Raw genomic sequence first — 23,764 nt, forward strand, 5'->3', positions numbered from 1 at the left:
TTTATGAGGAGTCACATTAACTACCAATACCTTTCGCCCACAGCAGAAACTTATTTTAATTATGTCTATCTTATACTTTATGGAACCCTTCCTCCAAAATAGAGAAATAAATGAAATATAATCAAAATGAAATGCTGATCCTTTCCATGCCTCAGCAGGCATTACTAAAAAAGTATACATAACCCTTTTGGATGTGTAAAACAGTAAGCATACATAAAAATGTACAGAGCGTGAATGTGAGCTGCCTTTCAGAAGGAATTCATTGTGGCTTAGAGGAAAAAGAAGGAAAATAAGTGCTGATCATGACTTGCAGGATGAATTTATGGTCCTTCCATCACTTTTGTGGCAGACAGCATACTTAAACTCAGTTTTACCTGCTTGTAAAAAGGGAAGACAGTCCTGATGCTCTCAAATTTTCTGAAGCAGTACAGTTTTTCAGATTTAAACCAACCAACGCTTATTAAAACTAACCTGTCAGAAAGCACAGATTACACCTCAATCTATCTGGATCAGATTCAGTCCTGATTGAATTCTGACCTGCTGGCCATGCCTGGCTAACTGTAGTCAAACACCCATCAAGAGTTAGCAGAAAATAGTTTTTCTGTGTACCTACGGTCCATCCTCTTCTCTGTCCCATCAACGTCAGTGGCAAGTCCTCCCCTAATTTCTGAGACAGCATCTCTGGATTCTCAGGAGGAGAGCTTACAAAAGCAATGCTCCAATGGGACAGTGTACAGCTAGGCTAAAACAAACATCTCTGTAAAATTACGGTCTTTTAATGTAAAATGCATCAGTTTCTCCAGAAGAGCAGGATTTTTTTTCCCCAAGTGAAAAAGAAAAATCCTGATTCCCAAGTGTCATGGTTTAAGCCCAGCCGATAACTCAGAACCACGCAGCCGCTCGCTCACTCCCCCACACACATGCATACAAGAGCTAATCATATGTGCCCTGCTGCAGTCTCAATTGAGTTTTATTGTTGACCTGAAAACAGTGATTTCATTGGAAATGCTGACACAAACATGACTATTGCTGCTGATGATATGCATCTCACATACACTGAATAGAAGGGATGTAGGAGGATGTTTTAATTATTCAATTGAGTAAAAAGGACATAGAAGTAAAGTACTGGAGAGTAGTTTTTCATGTGGAATTCCTATTGACCTTACTGGAAATTTTCTGTGGAAACCAAAGGGGGACTATGTCTCAGGGGAATTATCTGTTCCCTTACATGAGCACAGAAAAAAAGAGGACTATCCATGTCAAAACTTCAAACTTGCAGTCACGAGAGACTGAATGTCTCAGGGAAACAGAAAGGAGATACAGATCTTTTCACTTCTAGGTCACTGGCTTAAATCCTGCTTATTTCAGCAGTGACCAAAACTCATTACCATCCAAGCTTGATGTTCAGTGACCAACAGTACGGGAAAGGAGCTTGTGGCCTCAGAGGCAGGTGCCCATTGTCAGCTGCCTCAGCAAAAGACCGAGGATTTAGATGAACATGAAATATGAATTTCAGCTCAGCCCTGGGTATCGGCCTCTGCCCCAGCCATGTCCCAGGTGTGCCTGTCCCCAAACTGCTGTTTGGATTGCCTGGATCGACCTTGGACTTGGCTCATCACCTTGCCCCTGCCTGGCCACCCCTGGACTATTGAGGGGACCTGTGCTGCCATCACCTTGCTCTGCTCTCCAGCCCTGGTGAGGTCAGATGGCATCCAGCTGCTGAGGCCCTGCATCCCCTCTCACTGCTCCCTGGCAAGGGCTTCACAGCATCATAGAATCAACTAGGTTGGAAAAGACCTTCAAGATCACCAAGTCCAACCATTGCTGTTCAATGTGGCAATGTGGGCAAAGACACATCAGTGCTGGGATAACCACGTCCATTGGTAGCCCAGAAATTCACTGTCTTTTATCTGGGATGTTGCCTGACTATGGGACAGAAAAACTGACCTTTGGACAGTGAGTGGCTTTAAGACCAGGATCAGTCTCTGTGTGTCAGGAGGTCCTCAGGATAAAAGAGATGACTTCATATATCTTCAATACAAAAAGAGAATCTGTACTCCACAAATAAAAACAGTCTCAAGCCTTTAAGAAGATTTACAGCTGCCACAAAAGAGCCCTAGGGTCTTCTCTGTCGTTAGTCACAAAAACAATTTAGAATGACACTGCATGCTGAATTGACCCAAAACACATGCTCCCCCACCATAAAGTTTTTTTAAAAATATCAAAACTTTAATATGCATAATTAAATCATAATAAATTACATTTTAGCATGTGTCATGGTTTAAGCCCAGCTGGTAACTAAGAACCATGCAGCCGCTTGCTCACTCCTCCACTTCTTCCTCCCCCTGCTCCTGGAGGGATGGGGAGGAGAATCGAAAGAATGTAACTCCCACGGGTTGAGATAATCATAGAATCATAGAATCATAGAATAGTTAAGGTTGGAAAGGACCTTAAGATCATCTAGTTCCAACCCCCCTGCCATGGGCAGGGACACCTTGCACTAAACCATGTCGCCCAAGGCTCTGTCCAGCCTGGCCTTGAACACCGCCAGGGATGGAGCATTCACAACATCCTTGGGCAACCCATTCCAGTGCCTCACCACCCTCACTGTAAAGAACTTCCTCCTTATATCTAATTTAAACTTCCCCTGTTTAAGTTTGAACCCATTACCCCTTGTCCTACCACTACAGTCCCTAAGGAAGAGTCCCTCCCCAGCATCCTTATAGGCCCCCTTCAGATACTGGAAGGCTGCTATGAGGTCTCCACGCAGCCTTCTCTTCTCCAGGCTGAACAGCCCCAACTCTCTCAGCCTGTCTTCATATGGGAGGTACTCCAGCCCCCTGATCAAACTCATGGTTCTCCTCTGGACTTGCTCCAACAGCTCCAGGTCCTTTTTATGTTGAGGACACCAGAACTGTACACAATACTCCAAGTGAGGTCTCACGAGAGCAGAGTAGAGGGGCAGGATCACCTCCTTTGACCTGCTGGTCATGCTTCTTTTGATGCAGCCCAGGATACAGTTGGCTTTCTGGGCTGCAAGCATACACTGCTGGTTCATGTTAAGCTTCTCATCACCCAACACCCCCAAGCCCTTCTCCACAGGGCTGCTCTGAATCCCTTCTCCACCCAACCTGTAGCAGTGCCTGGGATTGCCCCGACCCGGGCGTAGGACCTTACACTTGGCTTGGTTGAACTTCATAGGTTGGCATCGGCCCACCTCACAAGCATGTCAAGGTCCCTCTGGATGGCATCCCTTCCCTCCAGTGTATCAACCAAACCACACAGCTTGGTGTCGTCTGCAAGAACAGTCCAGTAACTAAGGTATAATACAAAACTATTACTACTACCACCAATAATAATAATGATAAGGGAAATAAGGGGAGAAGATACAATTGCTCACCACCCACCGACCAATACCCAGCCTGACCCAAGCAATGATCTGGGCCTTCCGGGTAACTCCCCCCAGTTTATATACTGGACACGACGTGCTGTGGTATGGAATACCCCTTTAGCTAGTTTGGGTCAGGTGTCCTGTCTCTTCTTCCTCCAGGCTTCCCGTGCCCCTCCTCCCTGGCAGAGCATGAGACTGAGAAAATCCTTGATTGGAGTAAACATTACTTAGCAACAACTAAAACCATCAGTGTTATCAGCGTTGTTCTCAGGCTAAAGTTGAAAACACAGCACTGCACCAGCTACTAGGAAGGAGAAAAATGACTGCTACAGCTGAACCCAGGACAGCATGGAGAGTCAGATTTATAATATCATTTTCAAATCTCTATGTGAGGTTTAAATATTTTATAGCATATGTGAGTTAGAGAGAAATGTGTCTAATGGCTTAAATATCACTGTAGAGCAGTAGACTTTGACAAAAACTGTAGCACAACTGTTTCTAAGGTAGTTTGTAAAAATTGTTTATTTCCATACCAGTTAATTATGATGGGAGTCTTCGTTGAATGCACAAGCATTTAAAAAGTGCTGATATTTTATGCATCTTTAACTGTAACGTGTTTCCCTGCAACGCATTGGTAACTCCTTGACATTTAACATTCACTCACATCAACTATAATAAGGGGTTTGATCGCTTCTTTTGCAGATGCAGTAATTTAATAACTGTGATCAGTTGCATAAATTTTCTATACAACCATCTTAAGTTAGACACATTAAAATTAAGCAAAATTGTAATCTTTTGACAGATTATTGCTCCTGAACAATTCTACTAAAAGCATTTCAGATTAGCTTGTGCCACAAGCATTTGTGTTTTATGAGCTTGTAAAAAATACTGCTGCTGGTTTTTGCTTCCAATCTTACTATTAGACAATTACATGAAACTTGATGCTTTCTGCTAAGTCACCTGAATTGGGTTGATTTAGTTATTTATACCACATTATGTTTTGAATCCTGATATTTGAAAAATAGCAGTTTGTCAGTTACTTCAGCCTCTTGCTCAGTAATTCTCACTGTATAAGTTTGCATCAGGTACTTCTGAATGAAAAGGAAACATGCAGGAAAGAAGCTTTTATGAACACAATAGCAGTACTGCTTTCATCTTTCCCTAATCAAATAATAAAAAAAAAATAATGCCTTTTTCTTCACTCTGGAGGACTTGCATTTCCCTTTAATTTCTATAAGCCAATATCCTTTTCCTGGAAAATATAGAATTATTCTTTGCAATATTTATACAGAAACTTTCTCTGCAGTTATGCCTACCAAATAGGCATTTTTACAGCAGCTAAGAATATAGTGGTCCATTCCAACCCTAACCAAGACATGCCATATCATACAGAGCTTCATGGCCTGTTGGCTAACTTTGTGAAGCGATGTTTAACCAAGCAGGAAAGTCATGAATACATGTTTCTGATACTTTGCAGGAAATATCTTTAATCACCTGCTTACACTTGCCAAATACACTTCCAAATTTCCAATTTTATCAGTGTTTAAAAATACTATCTTTGCAAAAAATGATGATGATCCAGTGACACATCTGTGTACAAAGGCAAGGAAATCTAGAGGACTATTTGAAACCCAGCGTTAGCTAGTGAGAGGTTGTACTTGAGCTTCACATTTGCATACATAGGTTCAGCAGGAACCCACTGAGGCAAAAGCAAAGGGATGCTGTCTCTTCGATACCCATATGTCCAGGGTAAATATTTGACAGTGAAGTCACATGATGTTGCATTTTTCCAGAGTCAAGTGACTACAGACATCACGGTGCTTGTTGCACAGCATGGGGATGCATAAGTGCCCTGCCACTTTGGATGGCAGCACCAGCGCTCACCTAGACAGGTGATGTGTTAGGACCTGTGCTGGCAGCCTCCTGCCAAGAGACCACCTCTGTGCCTGACAAATTAAATGGGACTTCACTACCAAATGTCCTGCCAAGAGGCCTAACAGTCAAGTGTCTGTTTTCTTCTAATTGCACTGAAGTGCTGGCACAACTTTGACATGGTGGTTCTGCTATTTAAAGATATATTTAATGCAAAATGATCAAGGAATGTGAGGTTTATGAAACTTTTAAAAGACTGTCCTGGGTTCAGCTATAGCAGTAATTTTTCTCCTTCTTAGTAGCTGGTGCAGTGCTGTGTTTTTTAACTTTCAACCTGGGAACAATGCTGATAACACCGATGTTTTTAGTTGTTGCTAAGTAATGTTTATTCCAACCAAGGACTTTCTCAGTCTCATGCTCTGCCAGGGAGGAGGGGAAGCCGGGAGGAAACAGAGACAGGACACCTGACCCAAACTAGCCAAAGGGGTATTCCATACCACAGCACGTCATGCCCAGTATATAAACCGGGGGGAGTTACCCGGAAGGCCAGATCACTGCTGGGGTCGGGCTGGGTATGGGTCGGCGGGTGGTGAGCAATTGTATCCTCTCCCCTTGTTATTTCACTAATCATTATTATCATTGGTGGTAGCAGTAGTGGTTTTGTATTATACCTTAGTTGCGGGACTGCTCTTATCTCAACCCATGGGAGTTACATCCTTCCGATTCTCCTCCCCATCCCTCCGGAAGAGGGGGGAGGAAGAAGGGGGGGAGTGAGCGAGCGGCTGTGTGGTTCTGAGTTACCGGCTGGGCTCAAACCACGACAGTTCTTTGTGGTGCCCAACGTGGGGCACGAAGGGTTGAGGTAACGACAGATCTGACCAGACTGTGTCTAATCATATTTGTGATAAGCATTCATTGTGACTACTCGTCACAATGGTGATTATTTGGCTCTCAGACGTGTTGCGCTTAATCTCAGAGTTTCAGCATGTTGTACCTTACTTACAGCCACTATTTGCTGTTTTAGCATTTATCGGCTGGGGGGCCTGGGCTAAGGTTCTTGTTTCACTGTACTTCATGGTAATGACTTGTAATACAATAGACTCATTGATCATGAAACTGGTCTGGTTTGTGCTTCCAGCGTGGCCATCGCCTCTATACTTTGGGAGGTATATAATGAAATATTTTGGCAATTGCATATCTTTTTTTTCTCCTCGGGGGGTCAACTTACGAAGGAAGCATTCTCTTTCACCCCCCGTTCCCCCACCAGCCTATTTGCAACAGCAGTTGAGAGTTCTGAAGGTTTTAGATGGCCTTTGAGTACCCTTGAAACCTGCCTGCTGATTGTGCTGGGGATCAGCATGTTGGCAAACATACGGAGTGTGTTTTACCCATGGCCATCCCATCCTGGGAACATCCTATTTCGTTTAATCTCAAAGTTAAGCAGTATCGGGTTCGAATCTGGTCTAGGGTTAGACGACGATATAGGAGGACCACCAGGAGATTTTCCCTGAGGCTGGACAGTCATGAGTGGCAGGGTGTGTGGGATAGTATGGGCAAGCATCTGGGCCAGTGGGCCCCTCCAGTGCTTTGGAACTTCACCACTGAACAAGTGCAACATCCGGAAAAACTAGTAAAACACTTAAACGAGGTGTGCTGTCGTCCTGGTTATACCAGAGAGGGACAAATCATGGCAACGTGCTGGGGCTTGGCCTACGCCTACAGAGCCCTGCTCAAAACTATCCAGCACGTTCAAAGGGAAAAAAATGTCTCTGGATCTGATGGCAAAGCAACAGACAACGCAGCTATGCCAACTACAAGCACAGCAGCTACTCAAACCCTGACCGCAACAGACAACACAGCTACTCCAAGTACAGCAGCTACATCAACCCCAGTGACAAGCACAACAGCTACTCAAACCCTGACCACAACAGACAACAAAACTACTCCAACTTCAAATACAGCAGCTACACCAACCCCAGTGACAAGCACAACAGCTACTCAAAACCCGACAGCAACAGACAATGCGGCTACTCCAAGCACAGCAGCCACACCAACCCCAGTGACAATTACAGTAGCTACTCAAACCCTGACAGCAATAAACAATGCAGCTGTTGGTGTTACTCAACTCCCAAGCACAACAGCTGCACCAACCCCATCAATAGACATTGCAACCACTCCAATCCTGGTGGCAGACATTGCAGCCACTCCAACCACAGTGACAAACACTGCAGCTAAACCAAATGGCCAGTTTGTGACAATGTCTGTTGCCCCTGTAAGCAAAAGCAAACGAGAGGCACAAAGAGCAACCCATGAAGCGAAGAAAGATGAAGACCCAATGCCATTACTACACGGAACAGCATCTGAACAAGAGTTACTACTACGTGGGTCAGAGGAAGAGGAACAAGAAGAAGAGGTCACTTCTCGACCCTGGACCTCAACCGAGCTGCGGAATATGCAAAAAGATTTCACCCGTCTTCCAGGGGAGCACATTGTCACCTGGTTGCTCCGATGCTGGGACAACGGGGCCAACGGTCACGAACTAGAAGGTAGGGAAGCCAAGCAGCTGGGATCACTTGCTAGGGAAGGAGGAATTGACAAAGCGATTGCAAGAGAGAAGCGAGCCCTCAGCCTTTGGAGGCGGCTCCTGGCAGCTGTGAAGGAAAGATTTCCCTACAAGGACAATATTATGAGTCGCTCAGCCAACTGGACCACGATAGAGAAAGGCATCCAGTCCCTGAGGGAATCAGCCATTCTAGAGATGATCTATCGTAGGCCGGATGACAGGAACACATCCGGAGATCCAGATGAAGTCGAATGTACACAACCCATGTGGCGGAAACTTACACGGAGTGCTCCATCATCATATGCCCACACATTGGCATCAATGACCTGGAATGACGGAATATCACCAACAGTGGATTGCCTGATTCGTCAACTCCGAGAGTTAGAAGACAATCTCACCCCTTCCATCATTTCAGCTGTGGAAAAACTGTCCCAGGAGTTCAAACAATTGAGAGACGATTTATCCGATCTATCCAGGTCCCCACGCGTACTAACCCATGTCTCAGCTATTAACAGAAGGCGCCCTACTGCTCGAGAAAGAAAATATACGAGGTACATGCCTCGGGCCATCCAATGGTTTTACCTGCGGGATCATGGAGAAGACATGCGAAAGTGGGATGGAAAACCTACCTCAGTTCTGGAGGAATGGGTGCGTGAACTGAAGAGGAGAACAATGGTCAAGGATGATCCTCCCAGGAAAGCTGCTGCTCCAGTCTCTGGCGAGCAGTTTCCCAGATGGAGTGAAAGAGCTGATTTTACTCCAGCTCCTGTGATAAGGAATACTAATCCCTTTCTACAAGACAGAAGTGGAGAATTTTGTGATCACTATTAGAGGGGCCCTGCCTCCAGCCAGGTGGAGGAGAGGGACAATCGGGTTTACTGGACTGTGTGGATCAGATGGCCTGGCACATCAGTCCCACAGGAGTATAAGGCTCTAGTAGATACCGGTGCACAGTGTACTCTGATGCCATCAAGGTATCAAGGGGTGAAACCCATTTCTATTTCTGGAGTGACAGGAGGATCCCAAGCGTTAACTATGCTGGAAGCTGAAATCAGCCTGACTGGGAGGAAGTGGCAAAAGCACCCCATTGTGACTGGTCCAGGGGCTCCATGCATCCTTGGCATAGACTATCTCAGGAGAGGGTACTTCAAAGACCCAAAAGGGTACCGATGGGCTTCTGGTATCCCTGCCTTGGAGACAGAGGAAATTAAGCAGCTGTCCACCTTGCCTGGTCTCTCAGAAGATCCTTCTGTTGTGGGGTTGCTGAAGGTCAAAGAACAACAAGTGCCAATTGCGACCACAACAGTGCACTGGTGGCAATATCGCACCAACCGAGACTCCCTGATTCCCATCCAGAAGCTGATCCATAGACTGGAGAGCCAAGGAGTGATCAGCAGGACCCGCTCACCCTTTAATAGCCCCATATGGCCAGTGCAAAAGTCTAATGGAGAGTGGAGATTAACAGTAGACTATCGTCGCCTGAACGAAGTCACACCACCATTGAGTGCTGCCGTACCGGACATGTTAGAACTTCAGTATGAACTGGAGTCAAAGGCAGCCAAGTGGTATGCCACAATTGACATTGCCAATGCATTTTTCTCAATCCCTTTGGCAGCAGAATGCAGGCCACAGTTTGCTTTCACTTGGAGGGGCGTCCAGTACACTTGGAACCGACTGCCCCAGGGGTGGAAACACAGCCCTACCATCTGCCATGGATTGATCCAGACTGCACTGGAACAGGGGCAAGCTCCAGAACACCTGCAATACATTGATGACATCATCGTGTGGGGTGATACAGTGGAAGAAGTTTTTGAGAAAGGGAGGAAGATAATCCAAATCCTGCTGAAGGCCGGTTTTGCCATAAAACGGAATAAAGTCAAGGACCTACATAGGAGATTCAGTTTTTGGGAATAAAATGGCAAGATGGACATCACCAGATCCCCACAGACGTGATCAACAAGATAACAGCAATGTCTCCACCAACTAACAAGAAAGAAACACAAGCTTTCTTAGGTGTTGTGGGGTTCTGGAGAATGCACATCCCAAATTACAGTTTGATTGTAAGCCCTCTCTACCACGTGACCCGGAAGAAGAATGATTTCAAATGGGGCCCTAAGCAACAACAAGCCTTTGAACAAATTAAACGAGAAATAGTTCATGGAGTAGCCCTTGGACCAGTTCGGACCAGGCCAGAGGTGAAAAATGTGCTCTATACCACAGCCAGGGAGAATGGTCCTACCTGGAGACTCTGGCAGAAAGCTCCAGGGGAGACTCGAGGTCGACCCCTTGGCTTTTGGAGTCGGGGATATAAAGGATCCGAGGCCAGCTACACTCCCACTGAAAAAGAGATACTGGCAGCCTATGAAGGGGTTCGAGCTGCTTCAGAAGTGATTGGCACTGAAGCGCAGCTCCTCCTGGCACCCCGGCTGCCTGTGCTGGGCTGGATGTTCAGAGGCAGGGTCTCCTCTACACATCATGCAACTGATGCTACATGGAGTAAGTGGGCCGCACTAATTACACAACGAGCTCGAATAGGAAATCCCAGTCGTCCAGGAATTCTAGAAGTCATCATGGACTGGCCAGAGGGCAAAAATTTTGGGATGTCACCAGAAGAGGAGGTGATGCGTGCTGAAGAGGCCCCACCACATAATGAACTGTCAGAGAGTGAAAAGCAATATGCCTTGTTGCTGATGGGTCCTGCTGTATTGTGGGAAAGCATCAGAGATGGAAGGCAGCTGTGTGGAGTCCCCTGTGACAAGTTGCAGAAACTGCTGAAGGAGAGGGTGAATGGAGTCAGTTTGCAGAGGTGAAAGCCATCCAGGTGGCATTAGACATTGCTGAACGAGAAAAATGGCCAGTACTTTATCTCTATACTGACTCATGGATGGTGCCAAATGCCCTGTGGGGGTGGTTGCAGCCATGGAAGCAGAGCAACTGGCAACGCAGAAGTAAACCCATCTGGGCCGCTGCATTGTGGCAAGATATCGCTGCCCGGGTGCAGAACCTAGTGGTGAAGGTACGCCACGTAGATGCTCATGTACCCAAGAGTTGGGCCGCTGAGGAACACCAGAACAACCAGCAAGTGGATATAGCTGCTAAGATTGAAGTGGCTCAGATGGACTTAGGTTGGCAACATAAGGGTGAATTATTTTCAGCCAGGTGGGCCCATGACACCTCAGGCCATCAAGGCAAAGATGCAACATATAGATGGGCTCGTGATCAAGGGGTGGACTTAACGATGGACACTATTGCCCAGGTTATTCAGGAATGTGAAACATGTGCTGCAATTAAGCAAGCCGAGTGGTTAAAGCCTCTCTGGTATGGAGGATGATGGCTGAAGTACAAGTATGGGGAGGCCTGGCAGATTGACTATATCACACTCCCACCGACCCGCCAAGGCAAGTGCCATGTGCTTACCATGGTGGAAGCAACCACCGGATGGCTGGAAACATACGCTGTGCCCCATGCCACTGCCCGGAACTCTCTCCTGGGCCTTGAGAAACAAGTTTTGTGGCAACTCGGCATCCCAGAGAGAATTGAGTCAGACAATGGGACTCATTTCCAGAACAACCTCATAGACACTTGGGCCAAAGAGCATGGCATTGAGTGGGTATATCACATCCCCTACCATGCACCAGCCTCTGGGAAAATTGAACGCTACAATGGGCTGTTAAAAACTGCACTGAGAGCAATGGGTGGTGGGACTTTCAAACACTGGGATACACATTTACCAAAAGCCACCTGGTTGGTCAACACTAGGGGATCTGCCAACAGGGCTGGCCCAGCCCAATCAGAACTTTTACGTCCTGTAGAGGGGGATAAAGTTCCTGTGGTGCACATAAAGAATTTGTTGGGGAAGACAGTCTGGGTTATTCCTGCTTCAGGTAAAGGCAAACCCACTCGTGGGGTTGCTTTTGCTCAGGGACCTGGATATACTTGGTGGGTAATGGGGGAAGATGGGGAAGTCCGATGCGTACCTCAAGGGGATTTGATTTTGGGGGAAAACAGCCAATGAACTCAATTGTACGCTGTTGCCTGCTCTATAACACTTTTATAGCCCACCAGCTAGATATCTTCAGGTCACCAGCAATTGACCCTGACTTCCCTCCGATCATCACCTCAACAAAGAATGAATTTTGAGGAAACCAGACGAGCTCAGCAGTGAGCAGACGAATTTGGCGGTATCATCAGCAGGCAACAACCCAACACTACACACCGTCCCTCCTGCTTTGAAAGACTATTACAAGAGATGGAGCCTGACATCATGGACTGGATGAGTTCAGCAATTTTACAGGGATTGGTCCATGGACTAGGGAATGATATCTTTCTCTGTGTGTTGGTGTATATATATGTGTATATATGGGACGGGTGATGCTGTGTTGAGAGATGTGGTATCTGAGCATGACGTGAATGGTATGGAATAAGGGGTGGATACTGTCCTGGGTTCAGCTGTAGCAGTGATCTTTCTCCTTCTTAGTAGCTGGTGCAGTGCTGTGTTTTTTAACTTTCAGCCTGGGAACAACGCTGATAACACTGATGGTTTTAGTTGTTGCTAAGTAATGTTTATTCCAACCAAGGACTTTCTCAGTCTCATGCTTTGCCAGGGGGGAGGGGAAGCCGGGAGGAAACAGAGACAGGACACCTGACCCAAACTGGCCAAAGGGGTATTCCATGCCACAGCATGTCATGCCCAGTATATAAACCGGGGGGAGTTACCCGGAAGGCCCAGATCACTGCTGGGGTCGGGCTGGGTATGGGTCGGCGGTTGGTGAGCAATTGTATCCTCTCCCCTTGTTATTTCACTAATCATTATTATCATTGGTGGTAGCAGTAGTGGTTTTGTATTATACCTTAGTTGCGGGACTGCTCTTATCTTAACCCGTGGGAGTTACATTCTTCCGATTCTCCTCCCCATCCCTCTGGGAGGGGGGGGAGGAAGAAGGGGGGGAGTGAGCGAGCGGCTGTGTGGTTCTGAGTTACCGGCTGGTCTCAAACCACGACAAAGACATACATAGGCACTTGCCACCTGGCCTTATTTTATCCTTATATTTCAAAGACAAACATTATCATTAAACACCAAATAGGCATTTCTCTTGCAACTAGTACCTACTCACCTTTTATAATCAATTACCTTATGCCGTTATGTCTGTTTGCTTCTAATTATAAATAATTAGGCTCCTAAATATGCACTTTAGATTACCAAGAGAATGAAAATAGGGGCAGAAGAAAGCGAGAATAGATTATTAATGAAAGGGAAACATACTAATTACTTAAAAGGAATAATCATAAAACATGCATTTAAACTTTGCAGACAGAACACTTAAAAAATTACTGCCCACTTCACTCTAAACATACTTTGAACATAAAAGTTTAAAGCGAGTAAAGAAACTTTTGGAACACCTTCTGTCTCTCTTTGCTCTACAGAGAAAAAAAGCTTTTAGTTTATTACCATTCTGTGGATGGCAACCACATTTTTATATATCTCTGACTACCTGCATTAATCAAATACTAAACAAGATTATAAATAAGTATGAAGGTTCATTTTTTTTTTTTTTTGTCCAGACCAACCTTTAAGAAACTGCTTAGTGTATTATTATAAAAAGTGCTCTTGATATTTTTTCAATCCAGTATTCATGCCATTTAGGCAAAAAATGTGAAATGCAAGATGCTTCACACCCAGCAAAACAGTCTTAAAAATACCCTCAACCCCAGCAAATTCATTCAGAATTCCCCCATGGATATTACCCAAATTATTCTCCATGCTATGGGAATACAGTGACATTGCTTATGGACTTCAATCTCACATGTCCTGATGATCAAAAGATGCAGCACTTTATCCACAGAGAATATAAATGAAGCTTTGTGGAGAATAAAAAGATTATGTCAATTATTAGAAAGTGTCGTGGTTTGAGCCCAGCCAGTAACTCGGAACCACGCAGCCGCTAGCTCACTCCCCCCCTTCTTCCTACCGCCGTTCCCAGAGGGATGGGGAGGAGAATCGGAAGAATGTAACTCCCATGGGTTGAGATGAGAACAGGCCAGGAACTAAGGTATAATAAAAAACCAATAGTGCTACCACTAATAATAATAATGATAAGGGAAATAACAAGGGGGGAGGATACAATTGCTCACCACCTGCCGACCGATAAGCAGCCTGACCCGAGCAGTGATCTGGATCTTCCGGGTAACTCCCCCCAGTTTATATACTGGGCATGATGTGCTGTGGTATGGAATACCCCTTTGGCTAGGTCAGGTGTCCTGTCTCTGCTTCCTCCCGGCTTCCCCTCCTCCCTGGCAAAGCATGAGACTGAGAAAGTCCTTGGTTGGAATAAACATTACTTAGCAACAACTGAAAACATCAGTGTTATCAGCATCGTTCCCAGGCTGAAAGTTAAATATACAGCACTGCACTAAGAAGGAGAAAAATGACTGCTACAGCTGAACCCAGGACAGTATCCACCCCTTATTCCATACCATTCATGTCATGCTCAGATCCCACATCTCTCAACACACCATCTCCCCTGTCCCATATATACACATACAGATACAACCACACCCACACACAAAGAGAAAGATATCATTCCCTAGTCCATGGACCAATCCCTATAAAGTTGCTAAATTCATCCAGTCCATGATGTCAGGCTCCATCTCTTGTAATAGTCTTTCAGGGCAGGAGGGACGGTATGTAGAGTAGGGTTGTTGCCTGCTGATGACACTGCCGAACTTGTCTGGTCACTGCTGAGCTCGTCTGGTTTCGTCAAAATTCATTCTTTGTTGGGGTGACGATCGGAGGTAAGTCAGGGTCAGTTGCTGGTGACCTGAAGATATCTAGCTGGTGGGCTATAAAAGTGTTATAGAGCAGGCAACAGCATACAGTTAAGTTCATTGGCTGTTTTCCCCTAAAATTAAATCCCCTTGAGGTACACATTGGACTTCCCCATCTTCCCGCATTACCCACCAAGTATATCCAGGTCCCTGAGCAAAAGCAACCCCACGAGTGGGTTTGCCTTTACCTGAAGCAGGAATAACCCAGACTGTCTTCCCCAACAAAGTCTTTATGTGCACCACAGGAACTTTATCCCCCTCTACAGGATGTCAAAGTTCTGATTGGGCTGGGCCAGCCCTGTTGGCAGATCCCCTAGTGTTGACCAACCAGGTGGCTTTTGGTAAATGTGTATCCCAGTGTTTGAAAGTCCCACCACCCATTGCTCTCAGTGTAGTTTTTAACAGCCCATTGTAGCGTTCCATTTTCCCAGAGGCTGGTGCATGGTAGGGGATGTGATATACCCACTCAATGCCATGCTCTTTGGCCCAAGTGTCTATGAGGTTGTTCTGGAAATGAGTCCCATTGTCTGACTCAATTCTCTCTGGGATGCCGTGTCGCCACAAGACTTGTTTCTCAAGGCCCAGGATAGAGTTCCGGGCAGTGGCATGGGGCACAGCATATGTTTCCAGCCAGCCGGTGGTTGCTTCCACCATGGTAAGCACATGGCACTTGCCTTGGCGGGTCGGTGGGAGTGTGATATAGTCAATCTGCCAGGCCTCCCCATACTTGTACTTCAGCCATCATCCTCCATACCAGAGAGGCTTTAACCGCTTGGCTTGCTTAATTGCAGCACATGTTTCACATTCCTGAATAACCTGGGCAATAGTGTCAATTGTTAAGTCCACCCCTCAATCATGAGCCCATCTATATGTTGCATCTCTGCCTTGATGGCCTGAGGTGTCATGGGCCCACCTGGCTGAAAATAATTCACCCTTATGTTGCCAACCTAAGTCCATCTGAGCCACTTCAATCTTAGCAGCTATATCCACTTGCTGGTTGTTCTGGTGTTCCTCAGCGGCCCGACTCTTGGGTACATGAGCATCTACGTGGCGTACCTTCACCACCAGGTTCTGCACCCTGGCACTGATATCTTGCCACAGTGCAGCAGCCCAGATGGATTTACCTCTGCATTGCCAGTTGCTCTGCTTCCATGGCTGCAACCACCCCCACAGGGCATTTGGCACCATCCATGAGTCAGTATAGAGATAAAGTACTGGCCATTTTTCTCGTTCAGCAATGTCTAATGCCACCTGGATGGCTTTCACCTCTGCAAACTGACTCCATTCACCCTCTCCTTCAGCAGTTTCTGCAACTTGTCACAGGGGACTCCACACAGCTGCCTTCCATCTCTGATGCTTTCCCACAATACAGCAGGACCCATCAGTAAACAAGGCATACTGCTTCTCACTCTCTGACAGTTCATTATATGGTGGGGCCTCTTCAGCACGCATCACCTCCTCTTCTGGTGACATCCCAAAATCTTTGCCCTCTGGCCAGTCCATGATGACTTCTAGAATTCCTGGACGACTGGGATTTCCTATTCGAGCTCGTTGTGTAATTAGTGCGGCCCACTTACTCCATGTAGCATCGTTTGCATGATGTGTAGAGGAGACCCTGCCTTTGAACATCCAGCCCAGCACAGGCAACTGGGGTGCCAGGAGGAGCTGTGCTTCAGTGTAAATCTCTTCTTAAACAGCTCAAACCCCTTCATAGGCTGCCAGTATCTCTTTTTCAGTGGGAGTATAGCTGGCCTCGGATCCTTTATATCCCCGACTCCAAAAGCCAAGGGGTCAACCTCGAGTCTCCCCTGGAGCTTTCTGCCAGAGGCTCCAGGTAGGACCATTCTCCTCGGCTGTGGTATAGAGCACATTTTTCACATCTGGCCCGGCCCGGACTGGTCCAAGGGCTACTGCATGAACTATTTCTCGTTTAATTTGTTCCAAGGCTTGTTGTTGCTCGGGGCCCCATTTGAAATCATTCACACGGTAGAGAGGGCTTACAATCAGACTGTAATTTGGGATGTGCATTCTCCAGAACCCCACAACACCTAAGAAAGCTTGTGTTTCTTTCTTGTTAGTTGGTGGAGACATTGCTGTTATCTTGTTGATCACATCTGTGGGGATCTGGCGATGTCCATCTTGCTATCTTATTCCAAAAAACTGAATCTCCTGTGCAGGTCCATTTAACTTACTCCATTTTATGGCAAAACCAGCCTTCAGCAGGATTTGGATTATCTTCCTCCCTTTCTCAAAAACTTCTTCCGCTGTATCACCCCACACGATGATGTCATCAATGTATTGCAGGTGTTCTGGAGATTGCCCCTGTTCCAGTGCAGTCTGGATCAATCCATGGCAGATGGTAGGGCTGCGTTTCCACCCCTGGGGCAGTCGGTTCCAAGCGTACTGGACACCCCTCCAAGTGAAAGCAAACTGTGGCCTGCATTCTGCTGCCAAAGGGATTGAGGAAAATGCATTGGCAATATCATTTGTGGCATCCCACTTGGCTGCCTTTGACTCCAGTTCATATTGAAGTTCTAGCATGTCCGGTATTGCAGCACTCAATGGGGATGTGACTTCATTCAGGCCACGATAGTCTACTGTTAATCTCCACTCTCCATTAGACTTTTGCACTGGCCATATGGGGCTATTAAAGGGTGAGCGGGTCCTGCTGATCACTCCTTGGCTCTCCAGTCTATGGATCAGCTTCTGGATGGGAATCAGGGAGTCTCGGTTGGTTCGATATTGCCATCGGTGCACTGTTGTGGTCGCAATTGGCACTTGTTGTTCTTCGACCTTCAGCAACCCTACAACAGAAGGATTGTCTGAGAGACCGGGCAAGGTGGACAGCTGCTTAATTTCCTCTGTCTCCAAGGCAGGGATACCAGAAGCCCATCGGTACCCTTTTGGGTCTTTGAAGTACCCTCTCCTGAGATAGTCTATGCCAAGGATGCATGGAGCCCCTGGACCAGTCACAATGGGGTGCTTTTGCCACTTCCTCCCAGTCAGGCTGATTTCAGCTTCCAGCATAGTTAACGCTTGGGATCCTCCTGTCACTCCAGAAATATAAATGGGTTCCACCCCTTGATACCTTGATGGCATCAGAGTACACTGTGCACCGGTATCTACTAGAGCCTTATACTTCTGTGGGACTGATGTGCCAGGCCATCTGATCCACACAGTCCAGTAAACCCGGTTGTCCCTCTCCTCCACCTGGCTGGAGGCAGGGCCTCTCTAATAGTGATTATAAGATTGTCGACTTAGGTCTTTTAGAAAGGGATTAGTAGTCCTTATCACAGGAGCTGGAGTAAAATCAGCTCTTCCACTCCATCTGGGAAACTGCTCGCCAGAGACTGGAGCAGCAGCTTTCCTGGGAGGATCATCCTTGACCACTGTTCTCCTCTTCAGTTCACGCACCCATTCCTCCAGAACTGAGGTAGGTTTTCCATCCCACTTTCTCATGTCTTCTCCGTGATCCCGCAGGTAAGACCATAGGGTGGCCCGTGGCGTGTACCTCGTATATTTTCTTTCTCGAGCAGTAGGGCGCCTTCTGTTAATAGTTGAGACATGGGTTGGTACACGTGGGGAGCTGGATAGATTGGATAAATCGTCTCTCAATTGTTTGAACTCCTGGGACAGTTTTTTCCACAGCTGAAATGATGGAAGGGGTGAGATTGTCTTCGAACTCTCGGAGTTGACGAATCAGGCAATCCACTGTTGGTGATATTCCGTCATTCCAGGTCATTGATGCCAATGTGTGGGCATATGATGATGGCGCACTCCATGTAAGTTTCCGCCACATGGGTCGTGTACATTCGACTTCATCTGGATCTACGGATGTGTTCCTGTCATCCGGCCTACGATAGATCATCTCTAGAATGGCTGATTCCCTCAGGGACTGGATGCCTTTCTCTATCGTGGCCCATTTGGCTGAGCGACTCATAATATCGTCCTTGTAGAGAAATCTTTCCTTCACAGCTGCCAAGAGCCACCTCCAAAGGCTGAGGGCTCACTTCTCTCTTGCAATCGCTTTGTCAATTCCTCCTTCCTTAGCAAGTGATCCCAGCTGCTTGGCTTCCCTACCTTCTAGTTCGTGACCGTTGGCCCCGTTGTCCCAGCATCGGAGCAACCAGGTGACAATGTGCTCCCCTGGAAGATGGGTGAAATCTTTTTGCATATTCCACTGCTCGGTTGAGGTCTGGGGTCGAGAAGTCACCTCTTCTTCCTCTTCCTCTGATCCACATAGCAGCAACTCTTGTTCAAATGCTGTCCCCTGTAGTAATTGCATTGGGTCTTCATCTTCCTTCACTGCAGGGGTTGCTCTTTGTGCCTGTCATTTGCTTTTGCTTACAGGGGCAACAGATATTGTCACAAACTGGCCATTTGTTTTAGCTGCACTGTTTGTCACTGTGGTTGGAGTGGCTGCAGTGTCTGCCAGTAGGATTGGAGTGGCTGCACCCTCTGCCACTAGGGTTGGAGTGGCTGCAGTGTCTGTTGCCAGGGTTGGTGCAGCTGTTGTGCTTGGGAGTTGAGTAACACCAGCAGCTGCATTGTCTGTTGCTGTCGGGGTTTGAGTAGCTGCTGTGCTTGTCACTGGGGTTGGTGTAGCTGCTGTGCTTGGAGCTGGAGTAGCTGCGTTGTCTGTTGCTTTGCCATCAGATCCAGAGACATCTTTTTCCCTTTGAATGTTAGTGTTGAGCAGGGCTCTGTAGGCAAAGGCCAAGCCCCAGCACGTTGCAGCGAGTTGTCTCTCTCTGGTATAACCAGGATGACAGCACACCTCGTTTAAGTGTTTTACTAGTTTTTCCTGATGTTGCACTGTGGGAGGTGAAGGTGACGGGATCTGCATCATGAGCTTGAGCAACACTCTGAATACAAGCTATGAGGCCCTGATACCAAATAAGCCTTGGGAAACAGATAAGCCAGGATGTTGAAAATCAGGGAGTGTAACAAAGAATTTTAGTTGAAGGCCAGATGTGAAGCAAGGAGGCTGAACTTTCGCCGCGTGAACAGCGCGTGATCAGCATTGTGATTGGACTACTGTACGCGTTTTTAACCTATGGGATTTTCACAGAATCCAATGAGATTAAGTATGGCATGCCCAGGCATGTTAGGAAAGTACCAAATGAGGGTATAGAAGGGGTTTGATTGTAATAAAGTTTGTCTCAGTATCCTCACCGACCTGAGTCTGTGCCTTTTGATACACCAAAAATGGCACCCAACGTGGGGCATAACGGCTAGTGGTCGTTACAGTGCCGTAGCTCAGCCGAACTACGGGACTGTGAGAATGAAGACAGGGACTGTGAGAATGAAGACCTTAGGCCCACTGTAGGAGAGGATCAGGTTCGAGACCATCTTAAGAACCTGAACGTGCACAAGTCCATGGGACCTGATGAAATCCATCCACGGGTCCTGAAGGAGCTGGCGAATGAAGTTGCTAAGCCACTGTCCATCATATTCGAAAAATCCTGGCAGTCAGGTGAAGTTCCCGATGACTGGAAGAAGGGTAATATAACCCCCATTTTCAAGAAGGGGAAGGTGGAAGACCCGGGGAACTACAGACCAGTCAGTCTCACCTCTGTGCCTGGCAAAATCTTGGAACAGTTTCTCCTGGAAAACATGCTAAGGCACATGAAAAACAACGAGGTGGTTGGTGACAGCCAACATGGCTTCACTAAGGGGAAATCCTGCCTGACCAATTTGGTGGCCTTCTATGATGGAGCCACGGAACTGATGGACAGCGGCAGAGCAGTTGATGTCATCTACCTGGACTTGTGCAAAGCATTCGACACTGTCCCGCATGACATCCTTGTCTCTAAATTGGAGAGACATCAATTTGATAGATGGACCACTCGGTGGATAAAAAACTGGCTCGATGGCCGCACGCAAAGAGTTGTGGTAAATGGCTCGATGTCCAGTTGGAAACCTGTAACGAGTGGTGTCCCTCAGGGATCGGTGTTGGGACCGGTCCTGTTCAACATCTTTGTCGGTGACATGGACAGTGGGATTGAGTGCGCCCTCAGCAAGTTTGCCGATGACACCAAGCTGTGTGGTTCAGTTGATACGCTGGAGGGAAGGGATGCCATCCAGAGGGACCTTGACACGCTTGTGAGGTGGGCCGATGCCAACCTTATGAAGTTTAACCAAGCCAAGTGCAAGGTCCTACACCTGGGTGGGGGCAACCCCAGGCACTACTACAGGCTGGGCAGAGAAGAGATTCAGAGCAGCCCTGCAGAGAAGGACTTGGGGGTGTTGGTTGACGAGAAGCTTAACATGAGCCGGCAGTGTGCGCTTGCAGCCCAGAAAGCCAACCGTATCCTGGGCTGCATCAAAAGAAGCGTGACCAGCAGGTCGAAGGAGGTGATCCTGCCCCTCTACTCTGCTCTCGTGAGACCCCACTTGGAGTACTGCGTACAGTTCTGGTGTCCTCAACATAAAAAGGACATGGAGCTGTTGGAGCGAGTCCAGAGGAGTGCCACGAGGATGATAAGAGGGCTGGAGCACCTCCCGTATGAAGACAGGCTGAGAAAGTTGGGGCTGTTCAGCCTGGAGAAGAGAAGGCTGCGTGGTGACCTCATAGCAGCCTTCCAGTATCTGAAGGGGGTCTACAAGGATGCTGGGGAGGGACTCTTCCTTAGGGACTGTAGTGGTAGGACAAGGGGTAATGGGTTCAAACTTAAACAGGGGAAGTTTAGATTAGATATAAGGAAGAAGTTCTTTGCAGTGAGGGTGGTGAAGCACTGGAATGGGTTGCCCAGGGAGGTTGTGGATGCTCCATCCCTGGCAGTGTTCAAGGCCAGGTTGGACAGAGCCTTGAGCCACATGGTTTAGGGCAAGGTGTCCCTGCCCATGGCAGGGGGGTTGGAACTAGATGATCTTAAGGTCCTTTCCAACCCTTACGATTCTATGATTCTATGATTCTATGACTAAACGCTGAAAGGAAGCATATCCAGAGCGCTCTATTACCTATCGCTGGACGAAGGTAAGCGGCTGAGAACTATGGGGACTGCTTTAAAAAAAGAACAAAGAAATGTTTTACAAGTCTTTACTAATATTCTTAAGAAGTATGGGAAGAAAATAGGTGAGGAAGAATTGAAACGTGTTCTTCTATGGGCATCAAAAGCTGACCCATTTATTAATTCCACTAATATTTATACCCCAGAGATTTGGGACAAAATTGGTGTTAATCTGCAGGACTGTGCCACAAAAAATGGTAAGGTTGCCACCACTTTACTGACCCCTTGGCGAACTATTTTTGAAGCTTTAAAAGCTCATGTTGGCTCACAATCAAAGGAAGTAGAAGTGGCACTTTCGGCTCCCCCTCCGCCCCCCTCTTTGGCAGACCCTGTCGTAAGACCAAAAACTCAGCCTGTTGCTGCTGCTCCTGTGGTTCTGCCTCCTGATAATTCCTATGATAACCCAGATGACCCTTTTGACCCAGGGATTATTGATCCGGAAAAGGAGCTTGATTTATATCCCCCAGACCCTCATGATAAATGGGCAGCTGTAAAGGGAGAAGCGAGATGAGCGGGGGATGCGGATGTATTGTGTGCTTTCCCTGTGATGTATATGCCTGATCAAGATCCACGATGGGAAGGTCTCTCGTATGCTCTTATCAAAGATATCAGATGAACAGTGACAGACCATGGACTTGGGGCTCTGTATACAACTCATTTGACAGATCGATAATGAGCAAGCACATGAATATATTTTCAAACAACTTGCTACTGAAAATGCTAACCCTGACTGTCAGAAAGTATTACGGCCCTTACGAAACCCTAGCATAGATGATATGTTAAATGCTTGCATGAATATTGGGTCTAGACAACACGATTTGTCTCTGATAGCAGCATTTGCAGCATTATCACTTAAATCACAGCAGTGCTTTTCGTGTGGTCAGTACGGCCATCTGAGAAAGGACTGTCTGAAACTAAAACAAAATAATAAAAGACCTGGAATCTGCCCGCGCTGCCAGAAAGGGCCCCATTTTCCAAACCGATGTCGATCAAAATTTGACTGGAATGGCCAGCCTTTGACTCTACCGGGAAACCCCAAGCAGAGCGTGGCGAGGGGTTGCGCCATGACAATAAATCACCCCTCCGGATGGCCCCCTCACAGAGCTGCCACAGTTTGTGTGCCAGCACAAGAGGCAGTGCCGGAGTGGACCTGGCCACCTCAGGAGAAACAATAATTCAAGACACATCAGTTGTGCTTATTCCAACTGGCGCATATGGTCCACTTGGTCACGGGAGGGCAGCATTGTTAATTGGGCGATCCTCTACAACAATAAGAGGTCTTTTTGTGTTGCCAGGGGTCATAGATGCTGATTTTGAGGGAGAAATTAAAATAATGGCATGGACTCCAATGCCACCATGTACTATACCAGCAGGAAGCCGAATCGCACAATTAATATATTTTTTACCCCAGTCACCGAGTGCTGTCCGAACTGTGGGGGGGTTCAGGATGTTTTGGATCTACGGGGATGCCAGAAATTTATTGGACACAACAATTAACTATGGATCGACCCCAATTGCCCTGTACTTTAAAATCAGGAGGGACACAAATTACTTTACAAGGAATCGTCGATAGTGGAGCAGATGTTACAGTCATTTCTGCACCACAATGGCCCAATAAGTGGCCTTTAATGGACACTCATGCTTCCTTATCAGGAATTGGTGGTCAAACTTCTCCGAAACAGAGCAAAGTGCTTGTTGTTATTTTTGGCCCAGAAGGAAGATCTGCTTTAATTAGGCCCTATGTGTTACCTGGATCTCCTACCCTATGGGGCAGAGACTGTTTAAGCCAATGGGGAATGCACTTAAGCACGGATTTTTCCTAGGGGCCACTGTTCTGCAACAGGTCCCACCTATAATCTGGAAATCAGATGAGCCTGTGTGGGTAGATCTGTGGCCCCTTCCAAAAGAAAAACTGCTGCAATTACGCAAATTGATAGATGAACAACTGAAAGCTGGTCACATAGTCTCCACGACCAGCCCATGGAACACACTTGTCTTTGTGATTCAGAAGAAAAATAATTCTTGGAGGCTTGTACACGATCTAAGAAAGATAAATGAGGTTATTGAGGATATGGGAGCTTTACAACAACCTGGCTCCTC

At 46.9% G+C, this 23,764-nt stretch overlaps 1 long non-coding RNA gene across 1 annotated transcript; it reads right to left on the minus strand.

Annotated features, from left to right (window-relative positions):
- Positions 1–529: 529 nt before the first annotated feature.
- Positions 530–22,285, minus strand: LOC115619034. Its single transcript, XR_003994892.1, has 3 exons — positions 22,077–22,285; positions 17,240–17,245; positions 530–540 (listed from the first exon to the last, which is right to left on the minus strand). It is a non-coding gene; the product is annotated as an uncharacterized LOC115619034 (long non-coding RNA).
- Between the last annotated feature and the right edge of the window lie 1,479 nt (positions 22,286–23,764).

The sequence above is a fragment of the Strigops habroptila genome, chromosome W (assembly GCF_004027225.2).
Source record: "Strigops habroptila isolate Jane chromosome W, bStrHab1.2.pri, whole genome shotgun sequence".
NCBI classification, from domain to species: Eukaryota; Metazoa; Chordata; class Aves; order Psittaciformes; family Psittacidae; genus Strigops; species Strigops habroptila.